Raw genomic sequence first — 20,035 nt, 5'->3', positions numbered from 1 at the left:
ACTTTCTGCCATAAGGGTGGTGTCATCTGCATGTCTGAGGTTATTGATATTTCTCCTGGCAATCTTGATTCCAGCTTGTGCTTCTTCCAGCCCAGCGTTTCTCATGATGTACTCTGCATATAAGTTAAATAAGCAGGGTGACAATATACAGCCTTGACGTACTCCTTTTCCTATTTGGAACCAGTCTGTTGTTCCATGTCCAGTTCTAACTGTTGCTTCCTGACCTGCATGCAGGTTTCTCAAGAGGCAGGTCAGGTGATCTGGTATTCCCATCTCTTTCAGAATTTTCCACAGTTTATTGTGATCCACACAGTCAAAGGCTTTGGCATAGTTGATAAAGCAGAAATAGATGTTTTTCTGAACTGTCTTGCTTTTTCGATGATCCAGCAGATGTTGGCAGTTTGATCTCTGGTTCCTCTGCCTTTTCTAAAACCAACTTGAACATCTGGAAGTTCACGGTTCACATATTGCTAAAGCCTGGCTTGGAGAATTTTGAGCATTACTTTACTAGCATGTGAGATGAGTGCAATTGTGCTATAGTTTGAGCATTCTTTGGCATTGCCTTTCTTTGGGATTGGAATGAAAACTGACCTTTTCCAGTCCTGTCGCCACTGCTGAGTTTTCCAAATTTGCTGGCATATTGAATGCAGCACTTTCACAGCATCATCTTTCAGGATTTGAAATAGTGCAACTGGAATTCCATCACCTCCACTAGCTTTGTTCGTAGTGATGCTTCCTAAGGCCTGTTTGACTTCACATTCCAGGATGTCTGGCTCTAGGTCAGTGATCACACCATCGTGATTATCTGGGTCATGAAGATCTTTTTTGTACAGTTCTTCTGTGTATTCTTGCCACCTCTTCTTAATATCTTCTGCTTCTGTTAGGTCCATACCATTTCTGTCCTTTATCGAGCCCATTTTTGCATGAAATATTCCCTTGGTATCTCTAATTTTCTTGAAGAGATCCCTAGTCTTTCCTATTCTGTTGTTTTCCTCTATTTCTTTGCATTGATCACTGAGGAAGGCTTTCTTATCTCTCCTTGCTATTCTTTGGAACTCTGCATTCAGATGCTTATATCTTTACTTTTTGCCTTTGCTTTTCACTTCTTTTCTTTTCACAGCTATTTGTAAGGCCTCCCCAGACAGCCATTTTGCTTTTTTGCATTTCTTTTCCATGGGGATGGTCTTGATTCCTGTCTCCAGTACAATGTCACGAACCTCCATCCACAGTTCATCAGGCACTCTGTCTATCAGATTTGGTCCCTTAAATCTATTTCTCACTTCCACTGTCTAATCATAAGGGATTTGATTTAGGTCATACCTGAATGGTCTAGTGGTTTTCCCTACTTTCTTCAATTTAAGTCTGAATTTGGCAATAAGGAGTTCATGATCTGAGCCACAGTCAGCTCCCGGTCTTGTTTTTGCTTACTGTATAGAGCTTCTCCATCTTTGGCTGCAAAGAATATAATCAATCTGATTTTGGTGTTGGCTATCTGGCGATGTCCGTGTGTAGAGTCTTCTCTTGTGTTGTTGGAAGAGGGTGTTTGCTATGACCAGTGAGTTTTCTTGGCAAAACTCTATTAGCCTTTGCCCTGCTTCATTCCGTATTCCAAGGCCAAATTTGCCTGTTACTCCAGGTGTTTCTTGACTTCCTACTTTTGCATTCCAATCCCCTATAATGAAAAGGACATCTTTTTTGGGAGGCTTATAGAAGTTCCCAAACGCCTCCTCTCAATTCCTGTTTTTACCTCACGGTGAGAAGGAAGAGCTTGTGGACTACATTTTGGGAAGCGCCCATGTAGACCTCTCTGAGCCTCAGTCTCCTCTTGGGTGACATAGGACAGTAATTCCCTTTCCAAGGATTGTCATGAGGGAGGGTTAAGCAGGTTCTCCTGGAGAGCATAAAGCAGACCCCTAACTAAGGGAGGCTGTCTCTCTTTCTCTCTTAAAAATATTTATCTATAAATTTGGCTGTGCTGGGTCTTTAGTTGGGGTATGTGAGATGTAGCAGTCTTAACTGCTGGACCACCAGGGAGGACCCAAGGGCAGCTTCCTCATGTGTTCTGCAGGGCCCTCGAGGAGGCATCCATTCTCTGCCTACATCCTCCAAGCCCTGTAGCTGCTCCCACACCTCCCACCCTCCAGTTCCCCCTTCCCAGATCCAAGAGGGAGGTTAGGGAAGGGACGCACCCTCCTGGATGTGATGTGACTCCAAGGTACAAGAACCGGAACACAGAAGCGCCTTGACAACCAGCCCATTTCCAATACTCGTTGCCACCCTGCTCTCACTCTATGTCTTTGCTGTGTCATTTCTCCCTTCTTTCTACCTGTTTCTGCCTCTTCCACCCCATTTCAAAGACTCTGCCATCTCCATAGTTTCCTCCTCTGGTACAGCCTCGAAGCCATCTTTCTTTCCCTACCTCCTGCCTACTCTCAAGCTTTCTTTAATTGCTGGTTGTCACTCTGGGCATCCAGGACAAGTCAACACTTGTTTTCTGCATACCTGCTCCCATGTGTGGTCCCTCCCAGGGGGAGACAGGTGAACGCTCCTGCCAGCCTCTGCTGCTCCGCAGCCTCAGCCCCCACTCACCACCTCGCACGTCTCCTCCATTTCTCTTACTTGGTGACTCCCTGGACCTGGGTGCTTTGTGGACTGGTGCTCATGTGTATCCCTGGCCCCTGGCACCAGAGCTCAATGGACCTCCCAGACTTCCCATCACTTGCAGCCTGCCTTGAGCCACCTTCACTTAACTTCCCAGTCTGTTGTGCATCTTTCCAGCTTCTGCTCTTGAGCCAGCCTCAACTCGCCCCTCAGACCCCACTCTTGGCTCTGCCTTACTAGCTATGAGCATCTGTGTCACATTATCCTCTGGGCTGTGCTATGGTCAGGAACACTACCCAAACTGGCCTGAGACTTTTTGTTCCTCTAGGACATGACAAGTGTGTGCCCCTGGTGAGGGGATTTGCAGACTGTCTTGGTTGTCAGGGCTGCACAGGCCTCACCTTGTTCTTTCTCTGCCAGGGAGCCCTCTCCTTTCTTTGCCTGGCTAATCTCTATAGTCTTAAAAGTTTCAGCTAAGGCATCACTTCCTACAGGAAGCCCTCCCAGATATGTGCTTTCCTGTCAGGCTGGCTCTGCTGGGAATGCCAGGAGGACAGAGATTATGTCTTTCCAAGCTAAAGCGGAGCCAAAACTTAGAAAATATTTGTCCGCTGGAAAGAAAATCACTTGCCTGTCATTTACATAGCCCTTGGCCTCACATCTGTCTGGGCCCATCACTCAGATTATCTTTTGAAGAACAGCTTCTTTGATTACATTGGTGGTCTGTGGGGCAGGATGGGGACACTTTGGTTTTGTGATAGCCATGAAAATGCATTGCTCAGCTCTCCTGCTACAAGAGCATAACTGACTCACAACCCAGCTTCTGCCCCTCTGTGCCCACCACCACCTTTGCCCAGAGGCCATTCCTTCCCCTACCCCCAACCCTAGGCTGCTCCCAGCCAATGCCTGAGCACCTTGAGGGTATAACACAGGCACATTTCAGCAAACATGGGGCTTCTCCAATGGGGGACTCTGACTGGAGGACACCCTATTGGCCTGATGGGAACCTTCTATGGCCTAGGACTCTTCCTACTCAGTCCTCTTTCCTTCCCTCTTTCCCTGCCTTATGGTCTGAAGGCTATTCTCACCCTCTCTGGTTCCCTGCCTGTGGTAGCCAGTCACCAAGATAGCACCCAATGATCCCCACCTCCCAGGACTGTCGGAAACACAGCCCCTTCCCACACTGTACCAGGGTCGGGCTGTGTGACCAGCAGAATATGGCACAAGTAGGTCATTCCTGAGATAAGGCAATAAAAGGCTCTGAAGTTTCTGTCTTGGTTGTTCTCTCCCTATATCTCTCTCACATCACTCACTCTGGGGTATGCCGGCTGCCATGTCGTTGAGCAGCTCTAGCCTGAGCAGTGAGGAGTTGAGGCTTCCAGGCAATAGCCACCTGAGTAAACCTGGAAGCCTTCAGTGGACTATGGCCAGGGCTGATAGTTCAAGTTCAACCTTCCAAGAGGCTCTGAGCCAGAACCACCCAGCTAAGTCTCTCCAGATTCCTGACCCTCAGAAATGGTGTGAAATACAACATGTTCATTGTTTTAAGCCACTGAAGATTAGAATAATCTGATCTGCTGTAATAGAGAACTATTACACTCCCCTTCCTTCAGAGGTGTTTCCTCCAATTGGCCTTTTGCATGTCTAATCCTGCCATGGCATTAGCTTTTCACAGGACTAAAGCAACATAGGTGGTGTTGACAATAAAAGCAGGTAACGGTGGTGGATACGTCTAATTATGTATCATTTTAGTTAATCCTCACAACAATCCCATGAGATACTATCACTGTCCCCAATTTATAGATGAGGAAACCGAGGCACCGTGATGTTAACTCTTATGAATGTGGAGAGAGAACCTAGAAGAGCAGAAAGAGCTGTGGTTACTGCAGGGGCCACTAGCTCTAGGTCGGCTGTGTGACTCTGGACAAGCCAGGTCACACTCTGGGCCTCAGTTTCTTCATGTCAACCACAAGGGTGCAGAAATACCTGGTCTTTGAGGTCCCTTTTAAGGATAACAATAAGGTATCTCTGGAATTCTGAGAGTTAGACTAATAACAAGTACGTGTAATAGGTAATATCATACAGTTACAAATATATGTGTACATATACGAATAAATGTGCCCGAATGTCAGCTAGAGCCATCCTCTCCTTGGAGTCTAGAGATGAGGTTGGATCACGTCACATACGCCTCCTGCATCGAGTTCGGCGTTCCACCCAGACACTGAGAACCCTTCAGCGGCGGGGGGTCAGGGCATATGCTCTTGTGCCAGCCCTGCCACCCTCTGACCCCTGCTCCAATTTCCTGCCTTGTGGCTGTTGGGGCTCTACTCTGCCCAAGCAGTTCTGCTTTTTCCTCTGTTCCTGTGCCAACCCAAATGTGAGACAAAGCCTTCCTCTCCTTGATCCTGGCCTCGTGCCCCACTCTCCATGAGCCACCCCCACCCCGACCCTGGAACACGGACTGTGGTCTCCAGGCCGCTGGGCTCACTGCGCAGCAGACAGCTGCCTGTCACAGAGAGGTAGGCAGCTTCCTGTCACCCGCTGCAGACCTGCAGCCCCCCACAACCATCCAGGTCTCCCCTTCTTGCTCCACAGAGTTGTCAGATAAAATACACGTTGCTCAGTTCAATTTGAATTTCACATGAATGACAAATAATCTGCAGTAGAAGTATGTCCCCAGTACCGCGTGGGGTATAGCAAAAGTTATCTGTTGTTCATGTGAAATTCAAATTTTACTGAACATTCTGTATTTCTATTTGGGAAATCTGGCTTCCTCTCCTTTTCCAAGGCTTCTCTTCACCCCTCTCTCTAAGATCACTCCTGACACTCCAGATTCTATTCACTATGTAAGTCAGGGCGATTTTGGCATCCCCATCCTCAGACTCAGCCCAGGTCCATATCTGTGTTTCTAAATCCCTCGAGGACATCTGCTCCCTTATTAACTCAGTGCCGTTTATGGTTGTTTTTTTTTCTTGAATTCTTTCAATCTGGTTCTTCTAAACAGCACTTTCACCCCTTGTGTCTGATATAGAAGTCACCTTAAACACAAAAAGGCTTCCCAAGCTGTCATCAGGGTATAAAAGGGCTGTCAGAGCCTTGACAATGCAAACCACACAGATAAAGAAAGAATTTACCAGCAGAAACTGGTCAATAAGGAGAACAAGGAAGCACCCCCATAAATACCTCAAGAAGCTGATTGGGGTGGGGCAGCCTGATGGGAAGGGAAAGGCCCTATGGGCAGGAACACAGTTCTCTACTTCCTAGAAACCATCACCAGCATTAGCCATCAAATAGTAATAGGGAGTATGGGGGAAACAGTTTCATGGTCAAATAAATTTGGAAAATTTATTGTAAACTTGTTCTTTTCACAGCCTTGAATAGGCCAACACACACTGTGAGTTTCCAGGAAGGGTGTGAAGTATTCAGTTTTCTCCAAATGCAGTTTCTTTACAAGTCCTTTTTTGTGAGAGTGTTCTACTTTGGGAAATGCAACCTTACACTCCCCTCTCCCCTAATTTTGATTCTAGGCTCACCAAGGTACTTAATTTGAGTCTTCAGATACCCACAAGTTATGAAGGAAACACCCTGTCATAAGACCCAAGTGTTCTAATCCTTGCAAAGGGACAGCCCCCATTGAAGATGAGCAGATCAGAACAGGGAGAATAAATCGATAGGTATCAAGCATTTAGCCACATTGGGAGTTTTATATTTTCAGTTAACTAACTGATATTTTGGTTTAAATATCAGGTGTCCTCCAACGGATGTGGTTAGCAGGAATCATTTCCCCAGAGGCTGGGACACTGACAAGACTTCACCCTTGGCTACTGGGCTGGGAGGATAGGCCGGGCCAAAGTGACCAGCAGGCTCCTTGTAGCCTCCCATGGAGCACCTTCCCACTCTAGAGCTATGGACTTTGGAAACTGTGGATCTTTCATAACTGTTAAATTTGCTGAGGACCTAGGGATCAACATGGGTGGGCCATCTTAGCAGTGGGCAAAAGGCCAGCTAGTGACTTGAGACAATGAAGGAGAAAAGTGAGAAAAAGGGGAAGGATGGCAAAGAAGAGGAGATATGAGTCAGGGAGGTGCACGATCAGACACAGAAAATTTGGTAGGTGCTCAACACAGCAGGGCAGTGGGGAGAGGAGAGGTGTGGGAAACAGGAGGGCAGAAGAGTCAGACTGCTGTGAACTGGGATTCAGAACAGTTTCAGTTTCAAGCCAGGAGAACAAGCCAGGAGGAGACGTGTGTCCTAGCCCAGGAAGGCTGAGGGATGGCTGTGGGTCTGCACAGTCACATGGCATTCTCCAGGGGTGGATAGAGTGCAGAGGCCCTTCTTGCAGGGAGGCACCTGCTCTGAGCCTCACCAGGGAGAAGGGGCATGTGAGGGCCTGACTGGAGTGCTGAGAGATGGCCAAAAAACAGAACTGAGCAGTCAAAGACTCCCACGTTCCATCTTCCCTTTCATAGGCCATGGCCCTGGTCCTGTTCTTCTGACCCAACCTGATTATCAGAGGAGAGGGAGCTTCTTATGGGCCTGTGGAGATTGGCAGGACCCCTCTCCAGGGAACCCCCCACTTTTGCCCCCACCGCTGCCAGGATACCATGCTGCCAATTCCATTTCCTCTGCCTGGCCCAGGGGCCTGTGCCCACAGCCACCTCCTCTCTGCTTGTGACATTCCCACCCTGCACCCCATTCCCCACCCAGTTCTCAAAATAGCCCAGATTAAAACTGAATTGGAAACACTCCTTTACTTCCTTGTTCCTCTTGGCACAGGGGTCACTGCTGTCCGAGCTCCAAACATTTGTGATGCCAGCACGCTCCGGGGTCAGGGAGCAGACTCGGAGTCCCACAGCATCAGAGCTGAAAGGAGCTATAGCAACTGACTAGTCCAACCTCGCTTCACAGCCAGCAACCTGAGGTACAAGGTGGTAGCAGCTGCCCAAGGTGACACAGTGGTGAGACTGTCCAGGTTTCGGTATCTCCACGACCTCCCCGAACCAAAACAGCACCACCACAGAGAGCTCCTGTCATCGAAATCCAGGGCTTATTTTGTCTAGCCTCCTGCCTCTAAGGCGTTGATGACAACAGGGGTTGCTACTGTCTCATAACCTCTGGTATGTGCAAGGATGACCCTGGCTGCTCATTGACAGATCCAGTCCCGACGCTCCCTCCTCAGGCCGTAGCACTGACTTAACGTAGGCCACTGAGTAAATGGTGTTAATCTAAATAAAAAGGTAAAATAAGGTAGGATAAAAATGATCAAAAAGGTGAGTTTTTTTCAATCATGAGTTTTTTCAAGCAGATGAATTTCAATTCAGGACATTCATGGGCAAGAACATAAAGAAGGGAGAATTCGGTTAGCATCTGTTAAAAAACAAATGGAGACCAACTTTGAAAACTGGAGCAGCAATTTGTATTTGTCTGAGCAGACAAAACCAGTACAGTCATATAAACAAAGTTCAAGTCAGCTTAGATTGACAAGGTCAGAGGTAAATCTTGCTTCCCATTCTATTGGGTTCTTTTGACTAAGATGTTTAAATGATTTGTAAGCATTAAATTAAAGGCCACTTTGGTGGATTCGGTGTCTATAGGGAGTCCAGATATTGTTTAAAAACAATATGGAGTCTGCTGTAGTAATCCTGAACATATTTAGCCGGCTTTTGGATGCATACCTGAATTTTGTTCAAATTTAGAAAAAAGCCCTCAGAGTGTCAAGATGTAACCTTTTGGCTATGGTACAAGCTTGGTCATATAGAAGAGTTGGTGGTTGACTTAATTGGAATTCTAGAGCTTTTTCAGGGCTTTCCCAATTAGCAATTTTCATGCAATTCTGGACTTGACCTTCTCCATCAAGGATGTGGACTAATTGACAAAGATCAGAGAAGCTAAGCTAATAAATTTGAATTGAAATACTGAATTCCTCACCAAATCTATGAGAATCCTCAGTTATCTTGGGAAAATCTTTTACTATAGCCCTAAATTCAACTTTGATCTGTGGGACTTGAGAAATCCTCAGAAGGATAAATTAAATACATAAAATTAGACCTTCTGAGTATTTTAATTGAAGTATGATTGATTTACAGGGCTTCCCTTATGGCTCAGCTAGTAAAGAATCTGCCTGCAATGCAGGAGACCTGGGTTAGGTCCCTGGGTTGGGAAGATCCCCTGGAGAAGGGAAAGGCAACCCGCTCCATTATTCTGGCCTGGAGAATTCCATGGACTGTATAGTCCATGGGGTCACAAAGAGTTAGACACGACTGATGGACTTTCATTTACTTCACTTATGTTTGATTGACAATGTTGTGCTAGTTTCAGGTGTGCAGCAAAGTGATTCATTTATATATACATACTTTCTTCAGATTATTTTCAATTATCAGATCAGATCAGATAAGATCAGTCACTCAGTCGTGTCCGACTCTTTGCGACCCCATGAATTGCAGCATACCAGGCCTCCCTGTCCATCACCAACTCCCGGAGTTCACTCAGACTCACGTCCATCGAGTCAGTGATGCCATCCAACAATCTCATCCTCTGTTGTCCCCTTCTTCCCCTGCCCCCAATCCCTCCCAGCATCAGAGTCTTTTCCAATGAGTCAACTCTTCGCATGAGGTGGCCAAAGTACTGGAGTTTCAGCTTTAGCATCATTCCTTCCAAAGAAATCCCAGGGCTGATCGCCTTCAGAATGGACTGGTTGGATCTCCTTGCAGTCCAAGGGACTCTCAAGAGTCTTCTCCAACACCACAGTTCAAAAGCATCAATTCTTCAGCGTTCAGCCTTCTTCACAGTCCAACTCACATCCATACATGACCACAGGAAAAACCATAGCCTTGACTAGACAGACCTTTGTTGGCCAAGTAATGTTTCTGCTTTTGAATATGCTATCTAGGTTGGTCATAACTTTCCTTCCAAGGAGTAAGCGTCTTTTAATTTCATGGCTGAAGTCACCATCTGCAGTGATTTTGGAGCCCCCAAAAATAAAGTCTGACACTGTTTCCACTGTTTCCCCATCTATTTCCCATGAAGTGATGGGACCGGATGCCATGATCTTCGTTTTCTGAATGTTGAGCTTTAAGCCAACTTTTTCACTCTCCTCTTTCACTTTCTTCAAGAGGCTTTTTAGTTCCTCTTCACTTTCTGCCATAAGCATGATGTCATCTGCATGTCTGAGGTTATTGATATTTCTCCCAGCAATCTTGATTCCAGCTTGTGTTTCTTCCAGTCCAGCATTTCTCATGATGTACTCTGCGTATAAGTTAAATAAACAGGGTGAAGATATACAGCCTTGACGAACTCCTTTTCCTATTTGGAACCAGTCTGTTGTTCCATGTCCAGTTCTAACTGTTGTTTCCTGACCTGCATACAGATTTCTCAAGAGGCAGGTCAGGTGGTCTGGTATTCCCATCTCTTTCAGAATTTTCCACAGTTTATTGTGAACCACACAGTCAAAGGCTTTGGCATAGTCAATAAAGCAGAAATAGATGCTTTTCTGGAACTCTTTTGCTTTTTTCATGATCCAGCGGATGTTGGCAATTTGATCTCTGGTTCCTCTGCCTTTTCTAAAACCAGCTTGAACATCAGGAAGTTCACGGTTCACATATTGCTGAAGCCTGGCTTGGAGAATTTTGAGCATTACTTTACTAGCATGTGAGATGAGTGCAATTGTGCGGTAGTTTGAGCATTCTTTGGCATTGCCTTTCTTTGGGATTGGAATGAAAACTGCCCTTTCCCAGTCCTGTGGCCACTGCTGAGTTTTCCAAATTTGCTGGCATATTGAATGCAGCACTTTCACAGCATCATCTTTCAGGATTTGGAATAGCTCCGCTGGAATTCCATCACCTCCACTAGCTTTGTTCATAGTGATGCTTTCTAAGGCCCACTTGACTTCACATTGCAGGATGTCTGGCTCTAGGTCAGTGATCACACCATCGTGATTATCTGGGTCGTGAAGATCTTTTTTGTACAGTTCTTCTGTGTATTCTTGCCACCTCTTCTTAGTATCTTCTGCTTCTGTTAGGTCCATACCATTTCTGCCCTTTATCGAGCCCATTTTTGCATGAAATGTTCCCTTGGTATCTCTGATTTTCTTGAAGAGATCCCTAGTCTTACCCATTCTGTTGTTTTCCTCTATTTCTTTGCATTGATCGCTGAGGAAGGCTTTCTTATCTCTTCTTGCTATTCTTTGGAACTCTGCATTCAGATGCTTATATCTTTCCTTTTCTCCTTTGCTTTTCACTTCTCTTCTTTTCACAGATATTTGTAAGGCCTCCCCAGACAGCCATTTTGCTTTTTTGCATTTCTTTTCCATGGGGATGGTCTTGATTCCTGTCGCCTGTACAATGTCACGCACCTCATTCCATAGTTCATCAGGCACTCTATCTATCAGAACTAGGCCCTTAAATCTATTTTTCACTTCCACTGTCTAATCATAAGGGATTTGATTTAGGTCATACCTGAATGGTCTAGTGGTTTTCCCTACTTTCTTCAATTTAAGTCTGAATTTGGCAATAAGGAGTTCATGATCTGAGCCACAGTCAGCTCCTGGTCTTGTTTTTGCTGACTTTATAGAGCTTCTCCATCTTTGGCTGCAAAGAATATTATCAATCTGATTTCGGTGTTGACCATCTGGTGATGTCCATGTGTAGAGTCTTCTCTTGTGTTGTTGGAAGAGGGTGTTTGTTATGACCAGTGCATTTTCTTGGCAAAACTCTATTAGTCTTTGCCCTGCTTCATTCCGTATTCCAAGGCCAAATTTGCCTGTTACTCCAGGTGTTTCTTGACTTCCTACTTTTGCATTCCAGTCCCCTATAATGAAAAGGACATCTTTTTGGGGGTTAGTTCTAAAAGGTCTTGTAGGTCTTCATAGAACTGTTCAATTTCAGCTTCTTCAGTGTTACTGGTTGGGGCATAGACTTGGATTACTGTGATATTGAATGGTTTGCCTTGGAAACAAACAGAGATCATTCTGTCGTTTTTGAGTTTGCATCCAAGTACTGCATTTTGGACTCTTTTGTTGACCATGATGGCCACTCCATTTCTTCTGAGGAATTCCTGCCCGCAGTAGTAGATATAATGGTCATCTGAGTTAAATTCACCCATTCCAGTCCATTTCAGTTCGCTGATTCCTAGAATGTCGACATTCACTCTTGCCATCTCTTGTTTGACCACTTCCAATTTGCCTTGATTCATGGACCTGACATTCCAGGTTCCTATGCAATGTTGCTCTTTGCAGCATCGGACCTTGCTTCTGTCACCAGTCACATCCACAGCTGGGTATTGTTTTTGCTTTGGCTCCATCCCTTCATTCTTTCTGGAGTTATTTCTCCACTGATCTCCAGTAGCATATTGGGCACCTACTGACCTGGGGAGTTTCTCTTTCAGTATCCTATCATTTTGCCTTTTCATAGTGTTCATGGGGTTCTCAAGGCAAGAATACTGAAGTGGTTTGCCATTCCCTTCTCCAGTGGACCACATTCTGTCAGATCTCTCCATCATGACCCACCCATCTTTGGTTGCCCCACAGGCATGGCTTAGTTTCATTGAGTTAGACAAGGCTGTGGTCCTAGTGTGATTAGATTGACTAGTTTTCTGTGAGTATGGTTTCAGTGTGTTTGCCCTCTGATGCCCTCTTGCAACACCTACCATCTTACTTGGGTTTCTCTTACCTTGGGTGTTGGGTATCTCTTCACGGCTAGTCCAGCAAAGCGCAGCCATTGCTCCTAACCTTGGACGAGGGGTATCTCCTCACCGCCGCCCTTCCTGACCTTCAACGTGGGATAGCTCCTCTAGGCCCTCCTGCGCCCGCACAGCCACGGCTCCTTGGTCGTGGGGTTGGTCCTATAATTTTCCATTATAGGTTTTTACAAGATACTGAATATTGTCCTCTCTGTTATACAGTAAATCTTTGTTGCTTATCTAATGTATGTATAGTAGTTTTTATCTGTTAATCCCATAAGGAAGCCTAATTTAAAAGGGAGAGTTGTAACAAGCTCAGCTGGTTAGTTTTAGCACTAGAGAAGAAAGGGAGCTCGGATAAAGGCAGGAGGTTAGAAGACGGCAAAGACAGATGCTGAGGAGGTAGAGCAATGGCATTAGGGGAGACACTGGCTGGTGCTGCTGAGAAAGAGGCCTCAGATGCTTTTAAAAAATCTGTGCTAAGTGAAATAAGTCAGACAGAAAAAGAGAAATACTGTATAACATCACTCTTATATGGAATGCAAAAAACACAACAAACTAGTGAATAAAAAAAAAAAAGAAACGGACTCACAGTTAAAGAGAATGACAAACTAGTGGTTACCAGGGGGATACAAGTGGAGGGAGGGCCAAAATAGGGATAGAAGATTAAGAGGTACAAACTATTATGTATAAAATAAATAAGCTACAAAGATATATTGTGCAACACAGGGAATGTAGCCAATATTTTATAATAACTATAAATGACATTCAGTTCAGTTCAGTTGCTCGGTCGTGTCTGACTCTTTGTGACCCCATGAACCGCAGCACCCCAGGCCTCCCTGTCCATCACCAACTCCCAGAGTTTACCCAAACTCATGTCCATTGAGTTGGTGATGCCATCTAACCATCTCATCCTCTGTCGTCCCCTTCTCCTGCCTTCAATCTTTCCCAACATCAGAGTCTTTTCAAATGAGTCAGCTCTTCACATCAGGTAGCCAAAATATTGGAGTTTCAGCTTCAAAATCAGTCCTTCCAATGAACACCCAGGACTGATCTCCTTTAGAATGGACTGGTTGGATCTCCTTGCAGTCCAAGGGACTCTCAAGAGTCTTCTCCAACACCACAGTTCAAAAGCATCAATTCTTCTGCGCTCAGCTTTCTTTATAGTCCAACTCTCACATTCGTACATGACTACTGGAAAAACCATAGCCTTGACTAGACAGACCTTTGCTGACAAAGTAAATGTAGTATACCTTTAAAAATTGTGAATCACTATGTTATATACCTATAACTTACATAATATTGTACATCAATTATCTCAGAAACATAAATCTAAAAAAGTTTTAAAATCTCTGTTCAGTTATTTGCTTCCATTAACTTAGAAATACTATTTTGTAAAGAAGCAATTTTAGAATTCTGAATACTTTAGAAGCCTTTAATTATCAATTAAAATAGCTTTTCCATTCATATTGTTCAGTTCTATTGACAGAGTCAGTCTTCTAATTTAGTCCATGGAAAAACAAGTCTGGGTAGATCTAAGGTTCCCCATAATAGCCATTGAAGTTTTAAATTATCTTTAGTAAGTTTGGTCTATTTAGTCAAAAATGGTTCTTGAAGGAGGGCCACCTTCAGAGCGCTCAGGTGAATGGGATTGCATATCTCAGAGGTTTTCTTCAGAGCAAAAGAGCAAAAAAAAATTTCTAAATAGCCGGGAGGGGGTGGTTTCAGCGCTGGGAGTTGTATTTCGTTTCACAGAGTGACTTTCGTGGGGTTTTCTCTCTCTCTCTTTTTTCATGCCTGGCAGACAGCTTTTGTCCCAGTTGTTTGACCAGTGACCAGGTGTCCCTTGTTGCATGGAAAATGTCTTGCAATTGGCAGGCCACCCAATGTCAATGTGACCTGCTCATGACCAACTTAGCCCCTCATGGAAGTCTTGCTTCAAAATAGATCTCATAACAAGGGGCAGGAATGCTCTAGCAGTTTATTTGCTTGACCTGTTCCTCCTGATTATTTATTTACTTATTCATTCATTTATTCATTCATTTATTCATTCATTTTTGCTCTCAAGAATTCCAAAGGATTATACCAAAATTCTAGTGTGCTTCTAGTAAGAAACCAGAGCGTACTCACCAAAAAAGGGCAAAGTGTTTAAATAGATCCCAAATAAGATCATAAAGTTGGAGCGCTCAATCAGAAGGAGGGGAGACTCATCAAACTTGAAGTCACTGGCAACTCGTGGAAATGATGAATACAAAGGGCTCAGCTCAGACACGCTTCTAGATTTTGAGGTCATCATCCTTCACAGGTTGTACCCTTTGGGTCTTATTTCTGATGCCAAGGAATGTTGACTTAAATAAAAAGGTAAAACGAGGAAGCTCAAAATTGTCAAACTGCTACTGCTACTGCTAAGTCACTTCAGTCATGTCTGACTCTATGTGACCCCATAGATGGCAGCCCACCAGGCTCCCCCGTCCCTGGGATTCTCCAGGCAAGAACACTGGAGTGGGTTGCCATTTCCCTCTCCAATGCATGAAAGTGAAAAGTGAAAGTGAAGTCGCTCAGTCGTGTCTGACCCTCAGCGACCCCATGGACTGCAGCCTTCCAGGCTCCTCCATCCATGGGATTTTCCAGGTAAGAGTACAAAATTGTCAAAAGGACGAGTTTATTCCAGAATAGCAGAAGTGTTGCAGTTCAGGACATGTAAACTGTAGCAAGCTGCAGTCTGCTGAGGGTTTGGAGTAGTCTGTATTTATGGGTAGGGGATGCAGAGAGGGGAATATTCAGTTAGAGTTAGCTAAAATAAAAACAGAGACCAGCTTTGAAAATTCCTTGAGCAGACAAAGCCAGTCTAGTCATTCAAAGCTCAATTCAGCTCATTTTGTGAGACCAGCCTGACGTGGGTCATTTCTTCTTCGGGCCTCAGGAAACCATAAGCAAAATTTCCCAAGGTTGCTATGAGGCAACTCCTGGTCAATTCCCTATCATTTAAGAAAAATCCAATATTACCAGTCTTCTGTTAATCAGGCACTTATGAAAAATCAGTTTCTTGGTCTTTAAGCTTTATTTTTCTGAGGGCACTTGCATGAGATTTTCCCTGTTATAGCTTCAGGTTCCATTACATTGATAGATTGAAATTTTCACAATAGGTTCACCTTGGCGAGCCTCAGTGTATGCACTGAGAAAGGAGAATAGTCTTGACTCTTCCTCTTCACAGTGGTTCAGTATTTGTAAAGTCAAAATGAAATTCAGATGCAAAAGTACTTGGGGAAGGAACATGTGAGGCCCCCATAAGATGATGGGGAAAGGAGATCTGCACTGTGGCTCTGCTCAGGCTCTGTGGCTGCCTGGCCCCATCCACCTCCAACCCACAGATTATGGCTGACCCATTCCCTCATCTGGGGAGTTCTTCCTTCAGCCCTCAGTGAGCCCGCTGGACACCACCTTCCTTTCAGGAAGACGTAACATCAAGGCTGTATACTGTCACCCTTCTTATTTAACTTATATGCAGAGTACATCATGAGAAACGCTGGACTGGAAGAAGCACAAGCTGGAATCATGATTGCCGGGAGAAATATCAATAACCTCAGATATGCAGATGATACCACCCTTATGGCAGAAAGTGAAGAGGAACTAAAAAGCCTCTTGATGAAAATGAAAGAGGAGAGTGAAAAAGTTGGCTTAAAGCTCAACATTTAGAAAATGAAGATCATGGCATCTGGTCCCATCACTTCATGGGAAATAGATGGGGAAACAGTGGAAACAGTGTCAGACTTTATTTTTTGGGGCTCCAAAATCACTGCAGATGGTGATTGCAGCCATGAAATTAAAAGACGCTTACTCCTTGGAAGGAAAGTTATGACCAACCTAGATAGCATATTCAAGAGCAGAGACATTACTTTGCCAACAAAGGTCTGTCTAGTCAAGGCTATGGTTTTTCCAGTGGTCATGTATGAATGTGAGAGTTGGACTGTGAAGAAAGCTGAGCACCGAAGAATTGATGCTTTTGAAGTGTGGTGTTGGAGAAGACTCTTGAGAGTCCCTTGGACTGCAAGGAGATCCAACCAGTCCATTCTGAAGGAGGTCAGTCCTGGGTGTTCTTTGGAAGGAATGATGCTAAAGCTGAAACTCCAGTACTTTGGCCACCTCATGCGAAGAGTTGACTCATTGGAAAAGACTCTGATGCTGGGAGGGATTGGGGGCAGGAGGAGAAGGGGACGACAGAGGATGAGATGGCTGGATGGCATCACCGACTCGATGGATGTAAGTTTGAGTGAACTCCCGGAGTTGGTGATGGACAGGGAGGCCTGGCGTGTTGCAATTCGTGGGATTGCAAAGAGTCGGACACGACTGAGTGACTGAACTGAACTGAATGTCCCTTGGTTTGGAAATCAGATGGAACTGGGTTCAAATCTGTGCCAGCCAGCCTGCTGCATGGTCTTGGTCTTGGTCTCAACAGCTTCCCCTCCTCTTAGAAGCCCCACATCCTTCAGATGGTGATAGGATCTACATTTGTACTCCTAGAAGTGTCCGCCTCTGGCCACCTGCCTCAGCATCACTTTTGGAAATAGGTAAAAGTGCAGGTGCTTTGGCTGAGACTTGGTGGATGGTGGGCTCCAGAGCCGACCTTGAAATCAGCTCCCCCAGGAAATCCTTATGCCTGTAAAGTTTGAAAACCTGAAGAATCTGATTCCTATCAGTTATCTAGCCTCATTCCACTCATCTTCCTGCCTTGGCCCCAATCCCTCTGGCCTTCTTTCAGATCCTTGATTAGGCCAAGTTTCTATATACCCCAGGGCCTTAGCACATGCCATTGCTCTGCTCACAGCTGTCTTGCCCCACCCCTCCTCTCTGGCTAACTCCTGTTCCTCTTTTAGCTTCTGCTTGCACCCTCCAAACCAGCTAAAGTAAGTGCTCCTGCTGTATGTCCCTAGACATTCTTTGTACAAAACACTGTCATTGGTCTTTAATTTTCCCATCTGTAAAACAGGACAAGAACGCCTACTTCAAGAAGTTTCAGTGATTAGAGATAATACATCAAAATGCCAAACACAGTGGATACTCAATAAATCATATCTTAAAAAAATAGGTAAAAATGATCAGAAAAATTAGATAACCAGCACAAAAGAGCTGGTTACCATCTGCAGATGTCTTCGGCTCAATGCTACTAGTGCCCCTCCAGGAAGAAGGGTGTGCCCCAACTACATTCTTGTAGGCCACACAGAGGTTCCCTCTCCCCTGGACTCTGGCTTATCCAGCTCTGTCCTCTTCACGGCTGCTGCCCTGTTGTCCTATCGCTCTGTATCACTCTGTCCTGGTCGTGTCCGCCTCTGGCCACCTGCCTCAGCATCACTTTCGGAAATAGGTAAGAGTGCAGGTGCTCTGGCTGAGACTTGGTGGATGGTGGGCTCCACCAGCCTGGCTTCTGCACCACTTGCTCAGGGTCCATGGTCTTCACGGGTTGGATCAGGTGGAGAGAGGAGACCTGGGTGGCCTGAAGTGCTCGGAGGGCAGCTGGAGCCCGTGTGCCAGGGGGACCCCCTCACAACCCATGAAGCAAGCAACTGAGGTGAAGGCAGCAGCTCAGAGGCTGCAGTTGGAGCTGTGACCGAGGGACTAGACACCAGGGATCTGCCGGGTTTTATTCTCTGGGGGTCTCCCATGCACCCAGCACAGAGCTGGGCACACAGTAGGTGTTCCCTTAATGATATTGAATGAATCCATGGATTCATTAATGAGGAAAATGGCCTGGCATGGTGGCCTCAGTCCTGGGAAAGGAGAGTGTGTATGTGTGTGTGTGTGACATTTTAATGGACCAGGGGGTAGAGAAAGGATGACTTAAGAGGGAGGGAAGGCAAGGGCCTCAAAACTGGGAGTGGGGTTTGTTAAGGAGTTGAGTAAGGGGAGGCAGGCCTGGACTCCGGATGACTTGGCTGCCTTCAAACGTCTGAAGTACTGCCGGGGAGGAGGGAGCTAGCAGGGTGATGGAGCAGGATGAGAAGCCAAAGTTCATTAACATAAGGAAAACTGTCTAGACTTTGTACTGTCAATCACCAGCACAGAGGTAGTGAGTTCCCGGTCACTGGAAGGGCTCAGCCAGGGCTGGGCAGGGCTTGGTGGGGCTACTGGAGAGTAGTGTCTCAAAGCTTTTTCTTTCCAAACAACAACCCGTATAAAAGTGTAGTTCATGTTGTAGTCCTCAGCACAAGCACCCACAGTTTTTTAAAATGCTAGTCTCGACCCACTCCACTGGCGTGAGGCCCAGTGCTCAGCACAAGCCTTGGGAAAACATCACACTTTTTGGTTGCAGGGTCACGTCAGGTCTGGGACTCCGTGGCTGTCTTCTCAAGGAGTTCTAACTCCTTGTTAATATCATCAGAGAAGAACTCATTTAAGAAGATAAATCTTCATTTTAAAAACTCACAAAACACTGGGTTTCCCTGGTAGCACAGTAGATAAGAATCAGCCTGCCAATGCAGGGGACACAGGTTCAATCCCTAATCTGAGAAGATGCCACATGCCCCGGAGCAACTAAGCCATCCATGTGCCACAACTATTGAGCCCACGTGCTGAAAATGCTGAAGACTACGCGCCCTAGAGCCTGTGCTCCACAACAAGGAGTAGCCCCTCTAGCCACAACTAGAGAAAGCCTCATAGCAACGAAGACACAGTTCAGCCCAAAATCAGTCAATCAATAAATTAAAGAAACAAAACAAAAACTCACAAAACATTTACTCTTTTCTTATAAAAGAAAGCCAGCTTAACTGTTGACTATACCAATAAGCAAAAAGAGTAAAAGTAACCCACTTCTCAGAGAATGCCAATGTTAGTATTTGGATGTATTTCATTTCAGGCTTTTTTTCTTCACTGTAGATAGTTCTTTTAAGAAACTTTTGCAATAACGTGGCATAAACCATCTTTTTCCCTGATTGTTGTATATTCTTTCACCAGATTATTTTTAATGACTGCATTATATTCCACTGTACTACTGAGTCGTAGGAACTTAACAAAGTTTTCATGGTCATCCATTAGGCAGTTTCCAGTTTTTGCTATGTACGTATGTCTTAGTATCTTTGGCCTGTGATTTCATTTGGATCAATTCCTAGAAGTGAATTTTGAAGAAGAGAAGTAAAGTCTTAAGAGTTTCATTATGTAATAACAAATTACTTTTCAGAAATATATTAATTTATAATCCCAAGAGCATTATGAATGTGTGTTTCCGCATAAGTGCATCAATCCTGGCTATTGTCATTTATTTCAAATCTTTATGAATGTGATTTTTTTTAAAGTGGTATCTTATTTTGATTTTGCATTTCTTCAAATACTAGTGGGATTGAAAACCTCTGTGTATTTCTTAGTTTATTCATGAACTTTGTTCCATCTTTATTTTATTTTTAAGTATCTTTACTTTGTAATAAATATATTATAAATAATATTTAATATATAAATAGTAAATACACATTTTTATTAACATATATTTTACAACCCACGTATAGGTCAAGAGATTACAGTTTGGGGCTTCCCAGATGGTGCAGTGGTAAAGAATCCACCTGCCAGTGTAGGAGACTCAGAGATGCGGGTTTGATCACTGGGTCAGGAAGATCCCCCGAAGAAGGAAATGGCAACCCACTCCAGTATTCTTATCTGGAAAATTCCATGGACAGAGGAGTCTGGAGGGCTACAGTCCAAAGGGTCATAAAGAGTCAGACACGCAAAGACTCGAACACACACACATACACATTTTAAATATACAAATATTATG

Source organism: Bubalus kerabau, chromosome 2 (genome assembly GCF_029407905.1).
Source record: "Bubalus kerabau isolate K-KA32 ecotype Philippines breed swamp buffalo chromosome 2, PCC_UOA_SB_1v2, whole genome shotgun sequence".
In the NCBI taxonomy this organism is placed as follows: domain Eukaryota; kingdom Metazoa; phylum Chordata; class Mammalia; order Artiodactyla; family Bovidae; genus Bubalus; species Bubalus kerabau.
The sequence above is the reverse complement of the archived record's forward strand: the minus strand, read 5'-3'. Positions refer to the sequence as shown.